The sequence below is a fragment of the Dromaius novaehollandiae genome, chromosome 2 (genome assembly GCF_036370855.1).
Source record: "Dromaius novaehollandiae isolate bDroNov1 chromosome 2, bDroNov1.hap1, whole genome shotgun sequence".
Taxonomy (NCBI): Eukaryota; Metazoa; Chordata; class Aves; order Casuariiformes; family Dromaiidae; genus Dromaius; species Dromaius novaehollandiae.
Genome location: NC_088099.1, coordinates 83,556,580 through 83,581,795, shown reverse-complemented (window position 1 = coordinate 83,581,795; position 25,216 = coordinate 83,556,580).

Below are 25,216 nucleotides of genomic sequence, written 5' to 3'. Positions count from 1 at the left end.
TGACTGTAACGTCACCTCTACCTCAGCAGCTGCAAGCGGAGCAGCAGGCAGTCAGGCACTGCGAGGTGACGAAGGGCATCCAAGAGCTTCCCTAGGAAGAAATGACAGACTTTTTGGTAGGTGAGAGAGAGAGATGCGGTAACATAACTGAGACATTGATTATGGGATCATTTCTACTGCAGCAATCTGATAATTCAGGAGCAAACCAGCTGGAAAGCAGCTCTGCAGAGAAGGAGCTGGGAATGCTGGTGAACAAGCTGAACATGAGCCAGCGATGTGGCAAAGAAAACCAACAGTATCCTGGGCACAGTGTTGTCTGCAGGTGAAGGGAGGTGATCCTTCCCCTCTACCAAGTGTTAGTGAGGCTACACCTGCAGTGCTGTGTCCAGCGCTGCCCTCCCCAGTACAAGAATGACATAGACATACTGGAGCAAGACCAGTGAAGGGCCACAAAGACTATTAAGGGAATGGAGCATCTCTCATACAAGGAAAGGCTGAGAGAGTTGGGACTGTTCAGCCTGGAGAAGACTTAGGGGGGATCTGTTCAATGTGAATAAGTATCTGAAGAAAGGGTGCAAAGAAGAGAGAGCCAGACTCTTCTCAGTGGTGCCCAGTGACAGGACAAGAGGCAATGGGCACAAACTGAAACACAGTAAATTCCATTTAAATATATGAAAAGTAAACATTTTTACTGTGAAGGTGGTCAAACACTGGAACAGGTTGCCCAGAAAGGTTGTGGTGTCTCTGTCTGCGGAGATGCTCAAAATTTGACTGGACGCAGCCCTAAGAAAGCTGCTCCAGTTGGCCCTGCTCAGTCTGGCCTTGCTCTGTCTGGCCCTAGACGATCCCCAGAGGTCCCTTCCAGCCTCAGCCATTCTCTGACTTAGAACTAGTATTCCTCCCATTCAGCTGGTCTAGCAACTCCATTGCTATTCTTAACATCTGCAATAAAACACTGTAACAAGGCAAAGCTACATCTTCTGAAACTGGACTGTACTGCTGAACTGAAAACTTTGTATTTATCAGCTGAGCACCCACCTTCCAGGCCCTTTAACTAGAAAGTCATTTACTTAATGTTGATGTCTCTGTATACACAAATGCCCTTCTTCCCTGAACAACAGTCTAGGATATTTTGGAGGGCAGAGGAGGAACCAAAGGTAGGAAGGAAGAAAAGGAGAGGAATGGGGCATCATGGAAACATTGACTGGTTTTAAATGGGAATGCTTCTTTAATATGGAAAAATCACTTTCACTGAGGCTAATGTCAGAAAATAATTTTTAAAAGCTCCCAAAAAGGAAATTTGCACATTAGCTTTTCCCAAGTTCAAAATTTAATAGTAGAGAACAACAGACTTGGAGCACAGTGTTCATTTGTGCCTAAGGGATCGTTATCTAAAGGAAATATTAATAGTCAGAGTTGAGAAAAAACTCTGCATCTGTGCACTCCTTTCTCCCTTAACTTTCAGCCTCCTGTTTTGGGTTAGTGTCCTAGAAATTTCACGCTTAACTTTGTAGCATTATCCATTTTAAAATGCCAAAGCCTCTGACAGTCTGAGAAACTAATTTTAGTGTCTAAATGTGAACATGCATGACAGTGAAAAAGGAGCTATGGAAATAGTTCTAGTCCATTGACTTTTAAAGTGTTTATTTAAAGAAGTACACATACTGTAGGTGTAATCATGAAAATTGTGCATAATTTTAAAAGTAGACATCACCTGAAAAAATGAGTTGCAGATTGCAGGACAATGGTGAAATTATTTGATGCCATATGGAGACTATTTATGGACTGTGTTCACAGTCATGATCATGTACCAGAGAAACAATTCAGTCACAGTGAATTATCTTCCCTTTCACAGATGTAGATAATGTAATAATGGAGCCTGATTTCATTTACAGACTGGCAAGCGTTAACCTTCACGAGGTACTATCATTTTCACTTTTAAAGAAGAGGACATTGAAAGGAAATGTCATTTTAAAAATAAAATGCAGTAGACAAGTTGTTACAATACCTTACCTGTAAGATGTAAGCTGGCTTTCCTAGATGATGGAAAAGGCTTCATAAAGCAAAATAAATTATGCTTTGATGATACAACCAAGCGTGGTTCAGCTTTGAGAAGTAATTAACAGAATTAAGGGACTAACATGAACTAATTTCACTGCTAATCACAGGGAACCTTTTCTCCTCAAACACGAGCAGTGCAAATTCATCTCAGGATCTGAGCACCATATTTGGTTCTTTTCAGACCTCATTATTACATTATCAAAAAAGGTGGTTGTTTTCCAAAAACTGGACCATTATAAAAAATAGTACATGCTTACATTCCACAGCATGAGTTTACTTATGCACCAGAAGTTAACACTGAAACTTAAATTCAGAAGTACTCTTAGGGCAGTCCCTATGTCCCATTCTTTTGCTCAGTATACAATTCCCAGAGGTTTCAGAGATACTGAAGGGAAGAGGTAGAAGGGTATGCTACAAACATACACAGACAAAGCATTTCCCAAGAATACAGTAATTCACAGGGAAATTTTCTTGTTCCAATACTTGACAACACGTACACTTCTACCGTGTAACACCGAACAGCTTCCAAGAACACATCCCTTTCCTAAACAGTGCCGAGAGCCACATTGTCATCAAAATTAGAAATGACCTCTGCTAAATGGGTAAAGCCGCAGCCCATTGGCACGATCAAGATCTGAGTGCAACGGGAAAGGCGAAGAGGCCGAAGTAACCAAAAGTGGCAAGGTTAAAGAAAGGCCTTTGAAGGAAGACTGGAAACAATTAGGAAAGATCCTTGAAGAGGTGAAGAGTGAGAATTTTCAACAATAGTCTCAAGTTCTTCAACCTAGAGGCAGTGTGCAGATAGCAACAGACACAGAGGGCACATATTAACAACTAATGGCAATATAGACATTGCACAGGGCATAGGAAGGGAAAACTTCAGAAGTAAAAGACCTTTTAAAATGGATTTAAATATATGCATTAACAGATATGAATTAATTCACAGTGTATGGGGCTGGCTGCACTTCCAGAATAGGGAAGGTGCGGGAGTATATCACAGTACCTGCTAAGAGAATATATGAGGACAGGAGGAAAGCATCCTTTCTCCTGTGTGGGCTCTCAGGGTCAGTGGGTGCCCAAGCAAATGGAGTTTGGGAACTCTTAGGTGTAAATCACAAATCGGTAGTTATCTTTGGGGATAAAATTAGCAGGAACTCAGTGTGAAATGCTCCTTTCTTTCCTGTAGTAGGAAACCTTTCATCTCTATTGCAAGTGCTAGCAAACAAAACAAGAGCTCAGAATAAAAGCAAACTATATTTTTCTCAGCTTGTCCTTTAAGTGCAGTGTCTAAATATTGAGCTTTCAAATTAAAAACACACCAGCAAACAATAGGATTTCAGTCTTACCTTACTACAGTGGATTTATGAAGTGCAGTTTGTAGCTTCTGTTACACCGAAAATGCTTATGCTAAAAACACTGTAAAAAACTAAAGTAAGGAAACAAGCCCTTCTGGAATTTCTGCTGGTTTGCCATACATGTCTGGCACTTGCTATTTATATTTTCTCACACTAAATATTCTCATCACAGAATTCAATTAGCAAGTCACAACTAGAGAAAGCTATCTACTTCATAACAATTCACATACTTAAAACTGCCAACTCCCATACATATAAACATCAAAAGCTATATAAATGTAGGGGAAACATAAAGCATGTGAAAAGCAGTAGACAGTGCAACAAGTCTGTTCGTAAAAGCTAAGAAACTCTTAAGTATTCCCAGGTTCTAACCCTAACAAAAGTATGTTTTGGAGACTGTTTTCATAATTCCACCCCAAACTCCTGAAAAAGAGCAGGGAAGATGGGAAAAATGACATCACAGATTTTGCTTTTAGGAGAGCCCCACAGGCAGCTACAACATTACATGGTAGTTTTACTTAACTATTGCTAAAGTCACAACAATACATTCCACAATAGCCCTAGCACTTTTGCAGCCAGAACAGATTTTTCTTGCTTTAAGCTTATTTTAAAAGAATTTTATCTTTCTTTAGCACAATCCTTAGTACAATCAAGTCAACATAAGATGCCCAAACAATAAGTTCTTGTTGTTCTGTATGGGGGCAGAGAAGGTGGACATTTAACACTAATAGGAAATAATAAGGCTGCTGCATACAATCTAGTAAGCTCAGTGGGGAGCTTTTCATGCACAGTTCCTTCAAATCACTGATTAGCAAAAAAACTATACAGAAAGGACATGACCCCACATTCTTTCTTTTATTGGAGGGAAGTAAGACAAGTACCAAAATCCATTCATTGACAACCTTCTGAACCCTCATGCTGATTCTTGTGCCTATCTTTGACATATGTGAAGAAAATGTAGAACACAGAATACAGAAAATTGTAATTATCTTGCCAGCATTTGAGTGCCTCTGCATAAATCTCTCCTTTTTATGGCTTCTTGGAGGACACACAGGTGGGAAACACATACTTCAAAGCTCCTCCAACAAGCCAGTCAAGCCAGACAGATGGGGCCAGGTGGAACACAGCCGAAATCAGGGAGTCCCACCAAAAATCAGTAGCTGCCCTTTCACACAGCAGTATTGGGGCCACCTTATACTTTTTGCAGCTGCGTCATGAAATGCAAGATGCCATTCAACAGTGCTGTATAAACATAATAAAATCTCCTCTTGGATACATTAAGCAGTTGCTTCATCAGAAATCACTGCTGACAAGCTGCTAATCCTTCCATAAACATCTGCACCTTGACAGGCCCATCAGAGGTGACCATTAACTTTCTCTCAGCTTCACCCAATCAGATAAACCCATCCAGCCATTAGGTCTATTGCTTCTCAGAATAGCACAAATGGAGACCAGCAAAAAAATATTTCTAGTTCTTTTTAAATGTAGAAGTTCAGTCAATCGCATGACATCAAATAGCCTACTATACGCTAAGGTATTTCCCTGAATCATTCTCTCCAAGCAGCTGCAACTGTTTTTATATACATTTTTACTAGGGTGCTGCTGCTGCCCTCTTGCCCCCTCCTCCCAGGCAGTCTTTTTTCCTTTTATAAAAACATATTATTGTGGGAAAGTTAAAAGATCAGAATTTAAAAACCAAGAGTATTAAACATTTGCTTCTTCAGAGACTGTCAAATTGATTTAGACCTATCCCCTCCTTCACAAATTTTCATTCTTCCAAACTTCACTATGAAGATTTATGATTCAAAACATTATTTTTTATTTTGATAACATCTTTTTAATGGAGTTTATCAGCCAAAAGCCATTCTCATGGTTTGTCAGCACGCTGCAAATGCTAAACAGAGAAGATAGACCCTCTCGCTCTTATTACCGATGTTAAAGAAAGACAAAAAGCAAACACGTTAAACGATATAAATCATATCAAGTTGGAGGGGCTTTTTCAATAAAGAAAAATACACTAGGTTCTTAACTCATACCTGCTGTTTTCAGAAATACATGCTTATTAACACAGAAAGTGTCCTTTCCCCCCTCTCTTAAGGGAATGCTGGATAGGTGTGTATTATTACACATCCTATACTGACTTCATGTTTTGGTAAATACAAGGAATTATCACTTGATCTAAATATTGATTAGGTTTAGTCCAAGCATAACTGACCTCAGGGAAAAAAAATCATCAAATATTCAACAAAACCATGAAATCACTGTCATAGAAGTCAAGCATATACTATGTCCTCGGTTCATAGATAATTTTTTGGTTTTTTCTGTGTGCTATATTCAGGGTGGCATTTCATTTTTTAGTATTAAATTATGTATTACAGAGCTATGGTAGATGACCATAGTCAAGATCGATAATAGCTTCCTACTCAAAACTTCTCTCAATTCTCCATTTTTCATTCAGACACCAACAACATTTCCAGAAGACAGCAAACAATATTCATCTCTCATCATAGCTTATAAAGTTTTAGGAAGTTTTGAAATAAATCTGTCAAAGTATATTAAAACAACAACATTTCCAAAAAAGGCCCACACTGAATAAGCGGAAACTAGACATTAGCAACATACCAAACTTTAAACTGTTAACATGCAATTTTTTCCTGGACTCAGACTCAAAAAATCAGAAGGAAAAGCTATGGGTGGGATTGGGTAATACTGTAAGTTTGTAATGCAGACTGATATTTGCGACGAACAGTTTTACACTTTGACCCAACTTTCTGTTGACTCTCAGTGCAGCGAAGATCTACTGACAAACTGAGCCAGAAACTGCTCCTTTGCAGAATTTCGTGACAGGGTTATAGCACAGCATGAGAATCTCAGATCCTCAGCACCAAATCAAAGCAGAAAAAATGTTCCTGATAGGTAGGAAATAAAGAGATGCCAATTCCAGACAGCTACTGTGGAGAAGAAAACATCCCTTTTGTGACTATGGGGTAGTTATGGGGTGCATGGATACATGCTTACATGTGGTTAGCGATCATAGCATTAGACCTAACAGACATGTTATGGTTGAGTGGATGAGGGAGTAGAAAAAGGCATAGATGAGGAGCATCTCAATGAACTGGGGTGTCATCTCCCAGTCAGTGAAGTCAGTCTAATAGCAGTAAAATCTATAGGCATAATCTCAGGGACATTGCAATAAGAACATTATCCTCCATCCATGATGCTGGAGATCAGACATGAGCCTTGTTCAAAGAGCAGGTCTGACCTGTTGAAATGAGGAACAGAGATTAAGTCCTAAGAACAGTCTTGAGGGAGCACTGAGTGAAGCTAAGAGAAGATAAGAACAAGATAAGACTCATTTTTTTTAATGTGCTTCTCCAAGTGCTCTCTACCTTTTGTACCTGGTTTTGAAAAATATTTCTATGCTACACATATTCCATTGCCAGCTGAACGTCTAAAGAAAAATCTTTCCCTTTTCCAAGCTCAGTAAATCTGCTAGCAATTGCAGCATTCGTGTTCACTTAGTGCCAACACACCAAACACAAGTCCTCTTTATTGACTGTTTGAGTTTTAATTGATCATCACTGTGTAACACTAGACTCTGCACATCCCCACTAATCATTTCCACATCATTCTTGCCAGAATCCTGGTGATACATATCCCCAAATCTTCCTTTTCCAGCCAACCCCAACAAATACTAGCATGCATTCACCTAATGTAAAATTCCATATTCTTCTTACCCAGTTAATTGGCAGTGGTCTGTTACACTCAAAGTACCCTGTGTTCCACACTCACCTGTCACATCGGGCTCCTGAAGCATCTGCACTACTGTTGTTGATGGCAGATCATCATTAGTTTTGGACAGTTTGGACTTTAAAGACAAATCCATTCAGTAAGGAAAGCTCCACTTACCACTGAATTCAGGGATTAGGAAATTCCAACAAAAACTTGACTCTGAACAGACACTAAGGATTAGAGCCAAAGAAGCCATTCATTTTGCTTATACTGATAATGGTGAGATTAGACAATGTCCAAGCTATTTTTGCCATGTCTTTCCAAAAAGAAAGAAAAAAAAAGAGCACAGGCTATTTACACAATAGATTGAAAAGCATAGTTAGTGTACATTCTTTTTATGGTACAAATCAAAACAGACCAGGGACTTACAGGCAAAAATTCCAAATTTAAAGAAGCAATAGAAATCATGCTTCCTCAAAGACCACAAAAGGATTACTTCTTTGCATTTCATACTGCTACCACATTTATTTAGGCCAAGAGAAGCACCAACATGATACCATACTACGAATCACCCAAATAAGAATTTTACAGGATTACCTGGTGAAAAACTGGTGCTTTCCACAAGATATGCAGTTTTTGAACTTATAAGTTGCATAACAGCAGTTATCCGTAACAATTACATATCAATTACAGATTGTCTCTCTCTTACCAAGTGAAAGAGTTAAATCAATCCCACAGATTATACGATATTATCTTTCACGTTTAATTTCCTATTGAAGAGACTAAATAAACTCATTCTGCATTAGAGGAAGGCAGAGACGATGAAGAGTGACGCAAGGGGACATGACAACTGGAAATGAACCAAGAGAAAGAAACAAGAGAAAATGAGAAAGAGGGAGAGCAGGGAGGTAAAGACACAAAAAGCAGGTATGGGAAGAGTACTTTGTAAAAAAGAAAAAGAAAATGAAACAGTTGAAGAAATAGTTGCAACCTACACAGTGCAAATAGCTTCCCCTGTTCTACAGGGGATTTATACTCTTGTTGCCATTGATTCCAGAGCCATGAAAAAGTAAGAGAACCAGTAGCTGCAGCCATATAGGAAAGGGTCCTGTGAGTTTTTTGGTATCTCCATTTTTTATTCCTCTCTAACAAATGCAGGTTTAAATGCTTTCTTTAGAGTGCAGTTATTCTGCAAAGTATTTTGATATGAGAAAAAAATCTGTAATGGAAACATCTGACTACCTGCTCAGTTCTCCAAGTCACCAGGCAACATCATCCTTTTTTTCATTCTTCATCTCTTCTTTATGTAGAAATCGTAAGATCTTGACACATTGTTTGAAACTTTAACAGACATACAGATGTTTCAAGTATGTCTGGGCAGAAGATAAGACACATGAAACAACATATTGTCTAGATTTTGGCTGAAATGTCAGGTTTACAAAGTGAGGAACGATTTAAACATTTTGAGGAATCCTCTCAGACCTGATGACAAAATCTTGTCTGTTTTTCCACTACTACAACAGTTGATCTAGTGAGAGATGTAACTTCTCCCTCTCTTAGGCTTAGATCACCATTGCTATTTTCCTAGAGTACACATGCTTTTGTACTCTTGGGTTGCCTATTTAGAACTCTAATTTTCAAGTCTGTATAAAAACACAAATGAGAGTTGTGCTATATTTAAGCATGCGTACTTAGGTAGGTAAACAATAAAACTCAGTACATTAGCGCTTTTATCAGTCCTGTTCCAGCCGTGTCTGACATTACACTGTATGACTGAAATGCTGTGTGTTGGGCAATGTTAGATCCCAGAAATATCAAAGTAAATAAATAGTAATTAACAGAACATGCATTTTTGCATCTAAGATGATAATAATTTCTTTTACTTGCCAAAAATAACCCAAACAAAAAGATCAAAGCAACATTATTCAATGTTTATCGATTTAAACTGAAACTACAAGATAAAACTAAAGTTCCTATAAGAGTTATTAGCAGTGGAAATCAAAGGACTTTACAATCTAAAAATGTTTCCCTCTCAAAAGTTGAAAAGACTCAGGTGTTCCCAAACCATACCGATTCACGAACTTTATACTCCAGCCAGAAAAGAAAAACACAGATCAGTAATATATGAAAAAGAGCAACAGAAGCTTGCTTCCAGCACAAACATTTTAAAAACTCTAGTTCTAAAATCAGACACATTCTTGGTTACTGTTAGTAGCTTGGTTATTATGCAAAAAGGAACTTTCATAAAATATAAATGTTAAATTTTGGCTTAGAAGAAGTCTTAAGTGGCAGAGAAATCCCCCAAACAGTAGTTCAGATCTCTGATACCCAAAACCAAAATTCTGCTTATAATAAAGAACACTAATGAATGCTACCGGTCAGCAGGCATGCAGGACAATCTAAAGCAGTGGGAATATTTTGAACGGTGCCATCGACTGAGGGTGTTAGAATTAATGGAGCACTGACTTTGCCATTATTAGAAGCATCCATCCTAGGATCATTTGGCAATTGATTGAAATGCAGACCCTACCAGCAGTTATAAATTTATTAGTTTCTTTATTTCTGCAAGAAAAGATTGATTTTTGTTCCGAGTTTAACACAGTGGGTAATTTCAGAGACAAATTCATACAGTATTATTATGGCTTAGATTTTTTAATTCCACTTTCTGGTGGGAATTGTTTTAATGTGGGCATCTGCAGTGATACAATATATGCTTACATTTCTGCAATGTACCTGTGTATACACGTATGCAAAAAACCCTCTTTGTTTGACAGTATGGTTGAAAAACTGATCTTCACTTGTTTTTTCCTGGATTTTCCTACATATGTATATAGTAGAAGTTTTTCCACAAGGCACTCACCAGATCAGTCATAGATAACCTTTGTTGAGCAGTTATTCAATATTTTGCCTCTTTCTTGCTGCTCAACACATTTTCCTGCACTGCATTTACTGCACAGAATGAAAGTTTTTTGTCTAATACAGGATATATTAGATTTTTACAGCATTATTACTAGAACATGTGAGTGGCTCACAAAAACTAGTTTCTATTCATCCTCTGATGTGGACCTACCCCAACTTTCCAGATGGGATACAAGGTGCAATTGCATTAACATAAGTACCAATTAACCATAAGTGCTCAAATTCTCATTGAATTTCATACAATGCAGTAACTCAAAATCAAGTGAACTATATTGTGAACATATAAAATGTCACCAGCTAACTTTTACAAGGCTCTGCTCTTGATTCAGTCACAATTTTAATCTTATCTTTAAAGGGTTTACAGCTTGACCAAGTTTGGATTATTTTAACCTTAGATGAGCAGCAAAGCACAGACACTTAATACAAATTCCCACCTCCTGTTAAACATTAAACCAAAGCCTGAGGCTGCTAGAATCTTAAGAAAAGCAAATACATGGTTCTCTTTGTTCTCTGACATTATTTAGTCTTTGTCAAAGAAGTTTTAGCCCCTTTCTCCACCTTCCCCCTCCATCAGTCTGAGTCAGATATCCAAAATGGAACATTTCAATTCAAACTACTAAAGCTTAACAAAAAAGTTGTAGAAAACTAAGAGCAACAATTTTACAATGGGAAATACTGGGCATCGTGGATTATGTTATCACCCAGGCTAACAACACGTTTAGAACATTAGCTTTCAACAACTCCAAGTAACACATGTATAAATAATTTCACAGGCTTGCCAACCAATTACAGGTCTTTTTCATAGGTTTGGATGAAGAGGATGCGCAGCTGCCCAGAAGGCAGGGAAGTGACCCGAAAGCAGGAGCTTCCTGCCAAATTATTTCCGCAGTGCTAATGAGATCCAGTTTTGGGGATTGGTTGGGGATTCTTGCAGTCTTCATCTGAGGACATTTGCCTCCAACACTGCTACCCTCTTTAAATCATGACAAATTTGCAACATCTTCATTTGTTACCATATGACAGTATTTCTGTTATAAACTATGCAGTAACTTTAATCTCCAAATGTACTCTCTTTTATAAGAGTCTGAAAACTTTGCCCATGCAGAATGGGATGAAATATAGTCAAATGAAACAGAAAGCTCCATAATTTGAACCACAATTTTAACTGTTAAGCATTTCTTCACCAAGATATTCATTGCTCTGAGTGCACATATAAAACAAAACAGACATTAGCCCAAATCCTGCATCTGAGCTCCCCAAATGAATACATGAATGCGTGGGTGGTCATGCAGAGCAGGAGACAAAGCAGGAAACTTCACAGGGAATGATTTAAAAAAGTCAATTCTGGGACTTAGAGACAATCTGTAATTACTGTGTGGTTTACCTGTGTTAAAGGGCTGGTGCTGCAGTACAGTCTACATGAAATGGAACAAGTTTAAATGTTTTGTAGCAACAGTAAATCAGTGGTTACTAAGATTATTTTTATGAGCTATATATAACATAGCAGGTGCTTTCCAGGCAAAAAGAAACTGCCCAAGTTTAGTGAGGGTCCAGCTGAGATCTGCTTTAGTCTAATAGCCATGGGATGATTATGGACATGTGACACAGAGTATCTCCTAGGAGAATAATACCTACTTCTGTGCTAGGGAAAAACACATTTACTGGACATGAGGATAGGTACACATTATAAAAGTTAGCCAGTGTTATTAGTTATAAGTTATGAAATAGAGAACGGCAGAAGAACTGAGGGCCGTGGCATAGCTACACCGTGTGTCACCATGCCTTTGAAGCAACTGAACCGTGGAGCAGAAAACCTCACACACCTTGGAAAGAAATTCACAGCAAACAGCATGTGGCAAGGGAGGACCGGGGAATACCTAACCTGCTGCAGCATTTTTCATTGGCTGCTTTACATCTAAAATCTCAGGTCATGTGCTCACGTATGTCTAAAGTTCATGCACCCAAACTCCTTTCTGTGCATAGGATCTGCAGCAACAGGTTAATTCCCATCCTTCCCTTGGATGGAGGAGGGTTGCCCCAAAGGCAGCCACCGCTTAGGAGAGCAACCTACAGCATAGGACACCCATGAGGAAATGGAAAACTTGAGCTCAGTTCCCTCAAAATGAGGAGATTCAACACCCTTGTTTGCAGAAGGAAGGCTCAAACCACCAGGCCATAGAAATCCTCTTGATATTATGGCACTATACTTAAAAAAAAAATCCAAGACATTCAGAGCCAGGGCGACTGCAAGCAAGAGGGAGCTTGAATCTGGAAGCTCAGTGTTGAGTATAGATGGAGGACACAGCCAGGCAGGTGGCATAATTAGGCTCATATACAACTGTCCTAGGCAGCAGCTCCTGGAGTGGGTAAAGGGAAGTTTTCCTGACTCATTCAGCAGGTACCTTGCCTCAGACTACCGTTGCACCCAACCTCTGTGAAGAGGTTAGCTGCTAAATTTCATGACAAAAATTTAAAGCACAGGAAAAAGGTAGCATCTACGTTCTCCAAGAGTATTATTTCAGTCTTTAAAAATTACACTGATAACATAGCCAATGTTGCTTGTTGACACGGGTTCAGCATATAAGAACCTGCTGCAAGCAGAGAAGCTGCCCAGAGCAAACTCTGGTGCCTGGTGTGCTCCACCTGCAGGCACTTTGCCCTTCCCATCGGCTTGGTTTACATGTGAATACCCACACTGCCTTTTGCTCACCCACCAGAGTTCTCACCCTATCCAGACCCTATCCTCTTTTGGGACTTTTTTTTGTTTGTTTTTTTGTTTTTTAAGGTTGAGAGAAAAGCTGTCACTGCTCTTAGATGATAGTTCTGTTGCCTACATCTTTCTATAGTAAGCTGGGAATTCCACAGAGCCTATCTGCCAAGAAATGGCTGTAAAGCAATTTTAGGCAGCTACTGGCACAGTCAGAGTGCAGATCACCAAGCAACGTTAGGCTATTTTTAAAATCTTACTAGTATTCCAGGGCAGGACCACGGAACAAGGAAATGGAGCTTTATAATGACTAAAAGTAATTTGCAACTTTCAGTCTAGACAGGCCAGCAATCTCCATAATATGATACATTTTAATATCATTAAAAAGCATTATAATGCATTAAATCTTTCATTTAAAAAGCAAAATTTTTGACAACCCACTACATACGAGGTGTCACATGACAAAATTACGTTGCGGAAATACTGTCCATTACATCACAGTTTTCCTGGAGAAAGAGTGTTCTAGCTGTAGAAGAAGGCAAAAGAACATGTGCCTCAGGACTTTGGGAGAAGTATGAAATCCTACCTTTGGACTTCACTACCCACAGCTTACATTTCCAGAATCTTTATATAGCTCTTACCATTATCTAAGGAAAAAATTAACTGAGATGCAAGACCTGATATTAAAAACAGCACCTTTGAAATCCTGACTTGAAGAAATGAAGTGGACTTCAAGAAAATAAAGATTCCTTGCCTATGAAACACAGATTAGGCAGGGCAAATGCAAACACAAGAGACATCAGAAAATCCGTCAGTCTGTTTTAAATATAAATATGAACAGTTTGCATTTACATTTGCCTTCTCAGAAAGTAACTGTCATAAAAGTGCAGATTTAAAGAAATAAAATCAAAGGCTAGCGACATCTGTGACAGACACTTCTCAAGTACATTTATTTGTCATTACTATAAATTAAGATAACATAATGTAATTAAGTTTCTTTTAAAAGAAAGTAATTGGGCAGCAGAGAGGAAGACCAAGTGTTGGCCTCATTGCCTAGTTGCTAGTATCATCCCTCAGAGCAAATGGGGAAGCGGAAACAGTAAATGAGCTATCCAGCATGGTTATTGAGAAGCTCAAAGAAAGAGCACATAGCTGGTCCTTGGGAATCATTTTCTATGACCCAGCAGAGGTGACTGCAGTGTTTGCTACAAGCCACAAAGTGGCTGAAAAGCTGCCAGTCAAAAAGCAAGTCTGAAGGAAAAGGGCTTGCCTTGTGAGGTTGCAGTACACTGGAAAGGGAGTCTAGATCTGTGGCTAGTATCAAACTTTATATTCAAAACCTTGAAAATGAACACAAAAATGTCAGGTATTCAGAGCTGAATTGGACAGAAAAGCATCATTAAGCATAGCTTGTATTATTTTGGAAATGGACAAGAGATTTGGACAAGGACCACAAAAATATGGCATCAAGTCCAAAATGGATATACAGATCCTCTTTGCAGAGGGGCAGGTCATTGTTTCTACAAGGTGACCAAATTTTGGTCAGTGCAGTTTTGGGTTGGTTTGGTGGGTTTTTGAAGTCTTCACAGTGGCTAAAGAGGGAGATCCAAAGAACTAATACAGAGGAACTGAAACCAAAGCGGCTACCTGACCCTGATACATCACCTTCTTGACAGGAGTTCAAGGACTGAAGACTGGGACCAGGGCTTCTACACAACCAATGTGACCCTGAAAAATGCACAGGGGGACTTGGAGGAGATGGGCAGTGGTGCAGGAGAAGAGAATTAAATAGTTTGGGGAAATGGGTGAGCTGTTTCTAAATACAAAGAAGGAAGTATGAAACCCACCTTGAAGACACTGAAAAGAGTTTAATGTATGGTTGAAGGTAAGGAGAAGGTGGAGGCAGATCAAACTTGGCAACCTGGGGTCTCTGCACAACACTCTGTGGCACAGATTAAATGGGGAGATAGGGAGAGCAAAGAGCCTTCCCCCTCACTCCTTGCTAGCAGCGCCCGATTATTGTACATACATTCCTAGCTGCACAGTTGAGTTTCAGCACAGAGCAGTGCGGAGCCCTCTAACCTCACATATTGTGGCTGCATCAGGATGTAGGTTTCTTAACTGCACCTTCCTTACTAGCATACTGCTCCCCAGTACCTGCCAAGCAGGTAGTTTTTGCAGTGTGTCACACTCTGGTACCTCAGGTGAAGGGTGAAATTGCTGACCTGAATCATTTACAACAGCTCAGCTGAGCCTTTTGTCTGGTAGGAGATGCAAACAAATATGAAACAAAGACCATATGCCCAAACTAAAAAAATCCCTTCCATTCTTTATTTTACAATCAGGTTGTATTTTACAGCTTTATTAAGATTTATGAATAGTCAATTCTATATTTATATCCATCGTAAAACTGAGCAGCTTATTGTTTTTGTAAACCTAATGCCAAATCTAAGCCAAGAAAAATAAAACCAAAATGGTTATAAAAGAGGAACATTGTTATTACACCAACAGAATAGACAGAAAAATAAAGTGTCTAAAATGAAGTGGACTTTTCTGAACAAGGAAAAGTAATGTCATGCAAAGAGAAAATGGAGTTCATAGTCAAGTTTGCCACTTGACCTTCTATTAGGCTTATAAGCCCTCAGATTCTGTCTTCAGTTTATCCTGTTGTAAGGATACCAACTGTGGTACACAAGTAATTATCCTGACCTCCTTCCGTCTGTGTCTTTATGGGAAAGATAATTTATCACCAGTAGCTACGATGAATTCAAGAACTCACACCCTTGGAAAACAGTCTGTTCTGTGGTTAGCTGTGAGGCTTGGGAAAAGGGAAAGTGTATACTCTTGGTAATGCAAGTGCTAGACTGAACAGCAGACTTGGTTGAAAGATAACAAACCACTCAATACATATATAGGTTTCTTAATGCAGCACATACCTTATATTGTTTCAAGACAAAAAGAAAATTTTCTTCCTTTTCTGCTAGTTAGTAAGACGAGACCATCCCAATAGGCATTTCCTGTATTTACATTGACTAAGGCTACATGGACTATCTTTCCTAGCATTCATAAGTTTAATGGGAAAATGGAGTGTTAGAGGTATGCCAGTTCTACAATTAAAGTTTCCTATCATGGGATCCTGTTACACTGGAAGCAGCATTAATGGCTTCTCCCATAGATCATAAAGTTGCTGCACTAAAGCCCAAAAGGAATTCCTTTGAAAGTCATGAGAAAACCCAGCAGAGAAATCTGGTGGAAACAGGAATTATTTGCAATAGCTTAGCAATAGAAAAGCAGCCTAAAAAAGCAGCACAACAAGCTTATCAATAAAACACAGCTAGCAAAACCTAATGTATAATAAAAACTGTAACCAAAATGTTAAAAGTCTGAATTTTAGGGAAGAAGTTTATGCACTTTTCTAAACTCCTGAAATTCAAAACTTAGTTTGAAAGGTTTCCAAGAACTCTATTTCCATTTAGGCTATCTCTCTCTACTAAAATCATACATCATATATTTTAAACATTGCTATCATATGGCAATGAAGCTGCTGCACACTAGTGGCTTGGAAGAGGGTAGCCACATCTCAGTCATTCTCCTTTTCCCATGAGAAAGGTGGCTTATATACACTTACTGTGGTCACACCACTTTCTAGATCCCTGCACAGAGCTAATGCCACCTGTACTGGATCCAGAAAGTTGACCTTAGGGAGAACTGCTAGTACATAAGGACTGTTAAAAGTAGGAGTACATGGATGGAATACAAGACAGAAAGTTAAATGTTTTGCCAGGGCAGGGGGCTAAGCAAAGACAAAGTGTTTGGGAGGAAAAAAAGGAGGCAGGAAGAAAAACAATCAAATCAGCAGGTACAGGTAAATGCAAATGGAAGAGCAAGGAAGAAATAAAAATATTGAATATTTGAACTACTGGAAGCCATTTTGGTGTGGGAGGGCAGCAGGGCATCATCCCTCTCTTTTCAAATTCAGATGCTACCTACAGGTTCTCCTCTGTGGGTGGGCTGAAGAACATGGTCAGGAAGATGCAAAGGAGGTTGCAGTGTATAGGCCACTCTTGATAACTTTTAAAAAACAGACCTAACCAAAATTGGAATGGCAGGTCATCAGTCTAGACCTTTCCAAGAGTCAGAAATCACTCGAGCTTTTTGTTTAAGACTACTAGTTTTCTTACAGTAATACAGAAGCATTTACAACATGCAGTAACAGCAGAGGCCTCATAACCACACTAGCCAGACAGCTCACCAGCACATTTCCATCTCCCACTACAGTTCGTGTCAGAACCCTGCAGTATTCCCAGCTGCAAACTGTAATAGCGATGGATGAGTTATGCTGTTGATAGAGAAAATCGGAGTGCACAGCTTGCCCTACTTCATCATTCCTCAGATATTTAGCATAGCTTTCCTTCGCTTCCCCTTACAATTCATAGAAAAGGGAGATGGCTACATTTTTTCTGAGCTTTGATGGAAGAAAAGAACTGTCAGCTGGTAGCTTTTATTTAATAGTTGGCTTAAAAGCTTTTCAGAGAGGAAAACAAAAAGAAAAGGCAAAAACAACTCTCCCAAAACCAAACCACTGGGATATTTCCAAGCTAGAAGGCACAATCTGATTAGGCCACTTAAATGATGGCAAGGATTTCTCTCTTACCAGTGGTTCCTTTGACATGTAAAGCTAGGTCAATCTTTCAGTAATGACATGATTGGTAATAGCATTTATGTATAAAAGTTTGAACACCAATCCCTCAACATCAGTAAGTTTTCTTGTGTTTTTGCTGTGTAAGAAAGATCATTTCATTGCTTCTCTCTTGGCATTACTAAATGTGATTTTCAGTTGCAAAATAGACATTTTTCTAATCAGAAACATACTGCAGTAATTGCATTATTATTTTGGATTTTTTAAGCAGTCTACTTAACAATAAGGCAATCACCCCTCAGTTGCCCATCTGCCTTAGGGCTCAGTGGAGATCAGATGTGAAAGTTGTCCCATGTTCCAGAAAGCTAAATGCAGCAGGAGCAGAAAGGCCAGAGGATTCACACCTCTGGTAAGCAAAGTCTCCAGCGGATTAGGACTTATACTTCCTCTTAAGGGATGAATGCACGTATAAATCCCAATGTTTCCATAAAACATTTACAGTTTTATAACAGCAGAGCAAACATGAGCCAACTGCATGGGTTTTATTGTGTTTGTCTTCTGCAGAAATGTGAAATCTCAATCATTCTTCTTTTACAAGACCTTTTGTCACATGCGCATGTGCCTTGCTGAATTAGCAGTGGTACTGTCTGGAAAACATATGTAATTAAATTGATGCAAGGAAAGAAGAAAGACAGCCCATTGTCTTTTGTTCCTTAAAAAAAAAAAAAAATCATATATTTGAGGAATAGGAGCCAATGGATGCAGCTCTTGTTCAACAGAAGAGAGAAAGAGGAACAAGAACTTAGCTTTGCATTGAATTTTCTGCATTCCAAAGAAGAAATTTTGGGGGGCTGTAAAGATTCAGAACATAATAACTCCTCCTGTTTTAAGGTTAACTATCACTTCAAGGCTATGGGGAAATGCGTTAGGTTGCTTTATTTAAGAGTAGTTTTAAACTCTAGGAATAAAAAATTGGTGAGACAAAATCAAAACAACTGTTTAATCAATCATGTGGAGTAGCTAGCTAGATTTGTCTCCTAGCTCCCTTTGTAATCAATGGCGCAAGGACCTAGACATGAGAGCTTCATGTAATTTAAATCAACATCAATCTCTTCACTGAGGTCAGACCTCTGCCACTGTACACCACTGAACAACTGACTTAACAGGACAAAATATGATTTATCAACTGAATAATTGTGCACACTTATTGCACACAATTACTTGTTTATTGCATCTTTACCAGAATAGAAGGTCAAAGAAAACAGAACAGAGGCTTGTAGAAAACATGCTCCCTAGCAACGACCAACCAAACAAAAGAAACATGCACATTTACTGGTATTTTACGATTGTTTTTATCAACAGAGTTAAGATGTTAGAACAGGCATTACATCTGAATGGGATCCAAAAAGTTTAACTAGGCACAATGAACAGATAAACAGTAATTTTCTTAGATTTAAAAAATTAAAGCAATAGAGTGCTTAAGCAAAAAGGAGAATACCCTTCCCCTCAAACTTCACACACAAACCAACTCTCTGATTTGTAGGGTTTACAGTGAGAAAGTAAGGACCTAAAACGGAACTGCTGTTTTCCACGAGTGCCTCTTGGAAAGATGGCATTCTGTATAATGTCAAGGTTCGGTAATTGCCATTTCGTGACATGTTTTGATGATAAAATTATCTAGCAGTTTCAAGAACTGAACACAGGCATCTCTGTCATGACTGACACATTTTAGAAGACTAATGCAAAAGTTAAAACTTGACCATTTGCCAGCAAAGATCTACTATTAGAAAAATTATGTTTAAAGGATAGCGAATGTGTATTCAAAGGAGAGAAAACAAGCCACTCCTTTATCTCTCAGCATAACAAGTCTATCTCCAAAGCGTATCAGCCCCTACACAAAGTTTGGGCTTCTTGTGTAGCCTCTTGCAGAATTGCCAAAGGATCAGGGACTGACAGAGAACTTCTGAGGATGAAAGGAGGAGCCTGGTTCACTCCATAAAAACAACCACGTGCTCTAGAGTATATCTTGATTACATTCACATTATCTGGGAATTAACCACAAAACAGTGTACAACACACATTCACCTGGTTTCTGTTTAAAACTGTTCTCTCACAAATATACTGCCCACTTAATTTCCTTAAGCCTAAAAGAACAAAATATTTAGAAATTAAGTGTAAATAGAGATAAATGCTTCTACTGAAATGCAACGTAAGTTAGCTGTAATTTCTGAAATGCTTTTCTGAAGAAGGAGGAATTACTCAGATCTCTAAAGAAAAACAAGTGTTTCAGCTGACTGCAGTGAAAACTTGAAGTAATTCCAAAAGAAGCTTTTTTTTTTATTTTACAGCACAGGTGAACCAGGCCCTAGATGATTTGGGCTAGTGAAGGATGAACTGCAGGATTGAGAACTGCGCTGGCTGAGATTTTAAACACTATAGATGGCCAGTAAAACAATACAGTTATATACAATAGTTCTATAGAAATAAAGAGAAAGGAAATTTAACAAAAAAGTTTCCTTTCTTTGCAAGATATTCTTTGCTCCACAGGAGGCCACTGAATGGCCTGCTCTGAGCATTACAGGATTTGTGTTTCTAGCAATTTTTTAGCCATAATTGCTGTCATTTCCATGTGTTGTCAGCCAGCATCCAAGATACTGGGCTGTTTGCCATGCAGAGATTTTGTTCCCCTTTTTTACAGCACCATAGCTCTTCCATCCCACTCACTGCAGCTTTTGCCACGTCCCCTCCCTTCTTAGTGCCCCAGTCCACGATTAGGAAATTGCTAGACATCTGTGCTCACCCCCCACCCCATTTCCTACTGCTGGTCATTGCTGAAACTTTTGTTGATGGTGAAACAATGGAGATCACAGTTGTGCATCACTCTTGTACCAACCTTGCCAGGTGTTGGTACGTGCCTACTGCTGCGACACCAGTCCCGTGAAGAACCGAGAGAGGTACCATGAGAACTTCCCACTTGCACTCCCTCATCTGCTGAGAAGATAAAAAAAGAACCCGGAATGGCCCTATTCTCCAAGAGGCAACAATTTTGCCTGCAGATATAATAGCTACCTAAGACAAGAAAGAAAGCAAGGAAGAAAAAAACCAAACATTTTCAAATGAAACATAAAGATGTTATTGTGACACTTTAGGACTGCATTTGTATCCCAAGCATAATTTAATGAAATTGATATTGTATTTCAGCCTCTGCTTTGAATATAATTGTAACTATGTCTCATTATAATTTAAGGTAGTTAAAAAAAAAAAGCTAGACCGTACTTTTTTCACACTTGTTCGAGCAGCACAAGCAACAAACATCCATGCTTTGAGTGACAGTGGCTACACTCAGGCATATACTGCATGAACCTTTACAGCTGCCAGTGTATTACAGCCTCCTTAAGACAGGAAACAGTTCCCACTAAACAATTTCCCCATCCTTAAGAAGGAACACTGCAGTGCCCAGTGGTAACCCTCTCATCCTCACCTATTTACCAGAGCAACCACTTGACTTTACAATGGTCTTTCTTACTGTGACCTATCCTTCTGCAGGAAAAAAAACAAAAACAAAAAAAAAAAAAAACTCCTTTTCCTTTCATCCTGCAAGATGTCTGTGAAAAAAATCTTGTTTGAAGAAAGTAACTTCTTCCTTCCATCAAAAAGATCAGAGGAGTCAAGAGAAAAAGCATACATTTCTGCAAGGAGATAAGCTCACTCTCAGTGTGGTCCTCCCACTCCTCTGCAGAGGGATTCAGATTTTCTTCCTTAGCTCTCAGTTGTGGACCCCCTGCCCCAGGGAGTTTCTTATCCCTCCTTTTTACATGGCCTGGCAGAGTCCATCTCACCATGTGGCTGAGGGCAATAGCTGCAACACTGCGTGTTAGTGCTGCAAACACGTTTGTCAGAAGTGTCAGCAACCAGGGCACGCTCCCTCATGCTGTGGGGTTCAGGTCCCTGCGCTCAAGGCAGCTTGCTGATAAGAACTGCTGAGAAGAAAGAGCAGGGGGACACCTCAGTGGTGGCTCTTCTAAGCAGCTCTGATAGGAAGTCTCGGCAGGGCTGCCCACCTCCTTAGCTTGGGAGTTGCTTTTAGCTGAGGCTCTTGCACTTGGTCCCTTATTTAGAGTTTACACAGAATTAAATTAGTCTGCCAAAATGAAAGACCAATACCACTGGGCTGAAGAAATCACTTCCAGAACTAGTATAATCTCTAGTTCCTCTCTGATCATCTCTTAAGTTCTCCTCACCAAAGGGTCAAGAGTTAGCTTTAACTGGCCTGTCAGTATAATGCAATAAGAGACAAAAGCAGCTTCAGATGTCATGTATAGCCTGGGGAAAAAATCCACTAAAATAAACAGTGTTTGAACCTGTTGCTCTGGTCTGTCAGTCTCTGCTTGTCTGCAACTCAAACCAGATCCTAAGTGCTTGCCATCTATCTCCTTAATCATGGATAACGGCTCCTTTCTGAACCATCTTGCCAGCAATACACAGTCTTTCTCTCTGCCCCAAAAGGCAGATGTAATTCAAAGCCCCAATGCAACACTTCAACAGATGTCTGCCAATAACCAATAGCTTTAATGTTGTGTGGCTTGAAGGCTACCATGCAAGACCCCACTTTTAAATTCTGCATCTGCACCTAATTTAAGGTCTTCCTGCACAAACTCTCCTAACTTGCAGAAGAGTTGATCCCACATGGAGCTCTTCATCCTCATGTTTACCATTCTTAATGAAAAAGGTATCAAATCACTGTGGCTGTTCATCATATACAAATTCCAAAAGGAAGACACCCAGGTGAGGCTTTTGGCACATTGTAAAAAGTGAGAGGGGATAACTATTGATACCAGTCTATGGAGGTGGAGGCCAAAATGCCTTCATCTGTTTTGAAGTGTGGCAGAACCTCTCCATCTATCTGATGGTTAAAGGACTGTACATGGAAATCTTCACATCTTGAGTTTCAACAGAATAAATCTGTCCCTTTATCTGCTACTGTAGCTTAATCCAAGCAAAATTTTCATCTGGGTTTTGACTGATGACAAAACAGTGTCTAGCTAATGTGTGGCTCACCACTGCCAAAGACTCCTGATGCTAAACAGCAACATTATGCACAGAGCCTCACGATTCTGTGGAAATTCTTTCAAAGAAAAAAAGTCAGGTATAGGGTCTAGCTGAGCTTGGGGAATCCTTTAGTTCCTGTGAAGTAACAACTGGGACCTGGGGCATATTTAAAGTGTTTCTGCTTTTTGAGAGTTTTAGCAGATGCCTGGATTAGTTCTTTACTGCTCCTTCAAAAAAGTTTTTTTTTTATTGCCTGACAAGAACTGTATTATTTGAATAGAAAATGTTTGAGAGAAAAAAAAAAAACAGGAACTAAAATAGAGACCTCTTTTTCAAATTCATATTTCTTTCTGTTGATTTGTTTTGTCTACATCCAAACTGAGAGTGTGAAAAAATTAAGCAAGAATACTTGTATTCCCTAGTGTATTCTGTGCACTCCATAGGCTTAGCTACTGTTTCCTAAAGCAGTCTGAAAAACTTCACATACAGCAAGGAAAAATTTTAAAAAGTCATTTTGAAAGCAAATTGGTAAAAATGCCACAGATTTTCCTGGACATTTACATAAGCATTGGCTAAAGATTCTCCCTGCCCCAAATTCATACAGTTTAGTTTCCAGTCTCATTTCTAGGTGGTTACAGAAAATCATTATACTGCTTTTACAAAAGAACTCATGCTTCTGAACATCAGGGACATTACAAAAAAACAACTTGCTTCAGTTTCAGAGGAAGGCATCTTTCTAGTTAATGTTTAAAGTTTGTTTCTTATTTACAGGAAAAAAAGCTGTGTGAAAACTCAGATTATGCTGATGCAGGCTTTTGGGGGAAAGGAGTATTCAGTTTTCTAACTAGAACTAAAAGCTACCCTTACTCTTTAGCTTCCAGCTGATAAAAAGTTCTCTCCTGTCTTTACACATCAGCATCTGAAGAGCACAGAAAAGGGAGAAGGGCGGGGGGTGGTGGTAACAGAACATGAGAAAACCTGACTCCATCAGGATATGCTTTTTCAATTTACTTCTTATTTTGGGCTGCCTGCCAAAAGACTGAAAGATTAGCCAAAGTTGGCTGCCACTAGCAATAGTCTTTGTGACCTTTTCTGAAAACAGGAAGCAAAACCATAAGCTCATATTTATGTAAAATTCAAAAGAATATAAGACTATAACCTGCTACTAACAGTGAGAAAAACACAGCGTTAACTGAACTGCAAGGTTAAATGGACTACATACAGCACCATGACATTCAGGGCCACTCTGTAAGGCCAGTTTGTCACACAGTGGAAACATATGGACTGAGGTCCCTCCAAACTCACTCTTTAGCAGATTTAGAGGTGACAATAACTTAATCCAGAATACAGCAGCTGCCACAGAACTCCATCTCCTTGTTTTCTAAAGAGAATGAGCAAAAGACTCCCCCAAATGCAGTGGGAAGGTGTACAAAGTGAGAGCAACAAATACCTCACTCTCAGTAAAACTACTGAAGGGAGGCGAAGGGCAGGGAAGGGGCAGGGAGCAACTGATAGACAGAGAGTTCCCCAGCAAACTGAATCCTACATTGAAGATAGTCCCCCAAAACTACAGCCCTTTGTCAACACGATGTAGCTCTCACCTGCCATCACTAACAGCTTTTCAGGTTCCCACCAACCACCAACAGCCATTAGGAGGTCTCCAACCAGGCACATTTCAACCTCAGGGTGGAGGGGGCAGGTAAGAGCAGAGTCTCCCTCACAGGGATGCTAACAGCAGTAGCCCCCTGGCTGGAGAAACAGGCCTCAAACCCAGAACTGCAAGTCAGTACTGGGAGATTTACAAAACAGTATTTTGACTACAAGAAGAAATGGACATCTTCAAGAGAGGACAGGCAAAGCCTTCCTCATCTTTTGTGGGATTGCCATCACCTCATCATCATCCCTTCCCCTCCTTCTTCCTCCACGGTGGTCTCTGCTAAGCAGCAGTAGCTAGAGCCAAGGTGCTTGCTGCTCAGCTTCCCAAGGCAATGCAAGGGGGTGAGGCTGAAGACTTTCAGCTCTGCAGCGCTGCAGTTTCTCCCCAAATATATGCAGACAGCCTTCAGCAAAGCAGGTACTCTAGCAGCCAGCTGTCCCCTCCCCAGCAGCCCTAATTCATTTCTCAGCTTCTTCCACCTCCCAGGAAACCACTTCTGCAAGAGGCCATGAGTAGAACTCCCTTCTGCTGCACCAGGACCCGCGCCGTCCTGCCAGCTACAGCAGGGTGTTTCTGAACCACAGCTGCTTCCACACCCACCACGGTCCAGCTCCTCTCCTCAGCCCCAGATTCCAAACTGGGCAGCATCCAGGCAAAACAACCTCCAGCACTCAGCACCACTTCTAGCAGAGGGGTCTGCCCTGGCCACCAGCACAATGGACACCACCTGTTTCCTTCCCACTTCCTTGCCAGTCAGCACCAGGAACGGATCCTCCCAAACACACTCAGGCCAAACTCGTGTGCTGTGATTTTGGTTATCAAGGCATGAAGCAACAGCGAGAAAGCAGGCATGACTTCATGAACACATACACTCCCCCTCGCCCCCCAAGCTAGCAGGACCATGTCTAAAGGTCAGGAAACATCCCTCCTGGAAGACACTGCCTGAGCCCCAGCCCAACAAAGCCATGCTATGGGCATGCAGCTTCTCTGCTGCCTGCTAGCTGAGCAAGAGCAGGGCAGGGAGGCAGGCCAAAACTGTTGTTTGCTTTCAACACATGGGGACAAAGAGGCACAATAGCACTAGAGCAAGGAGGCAG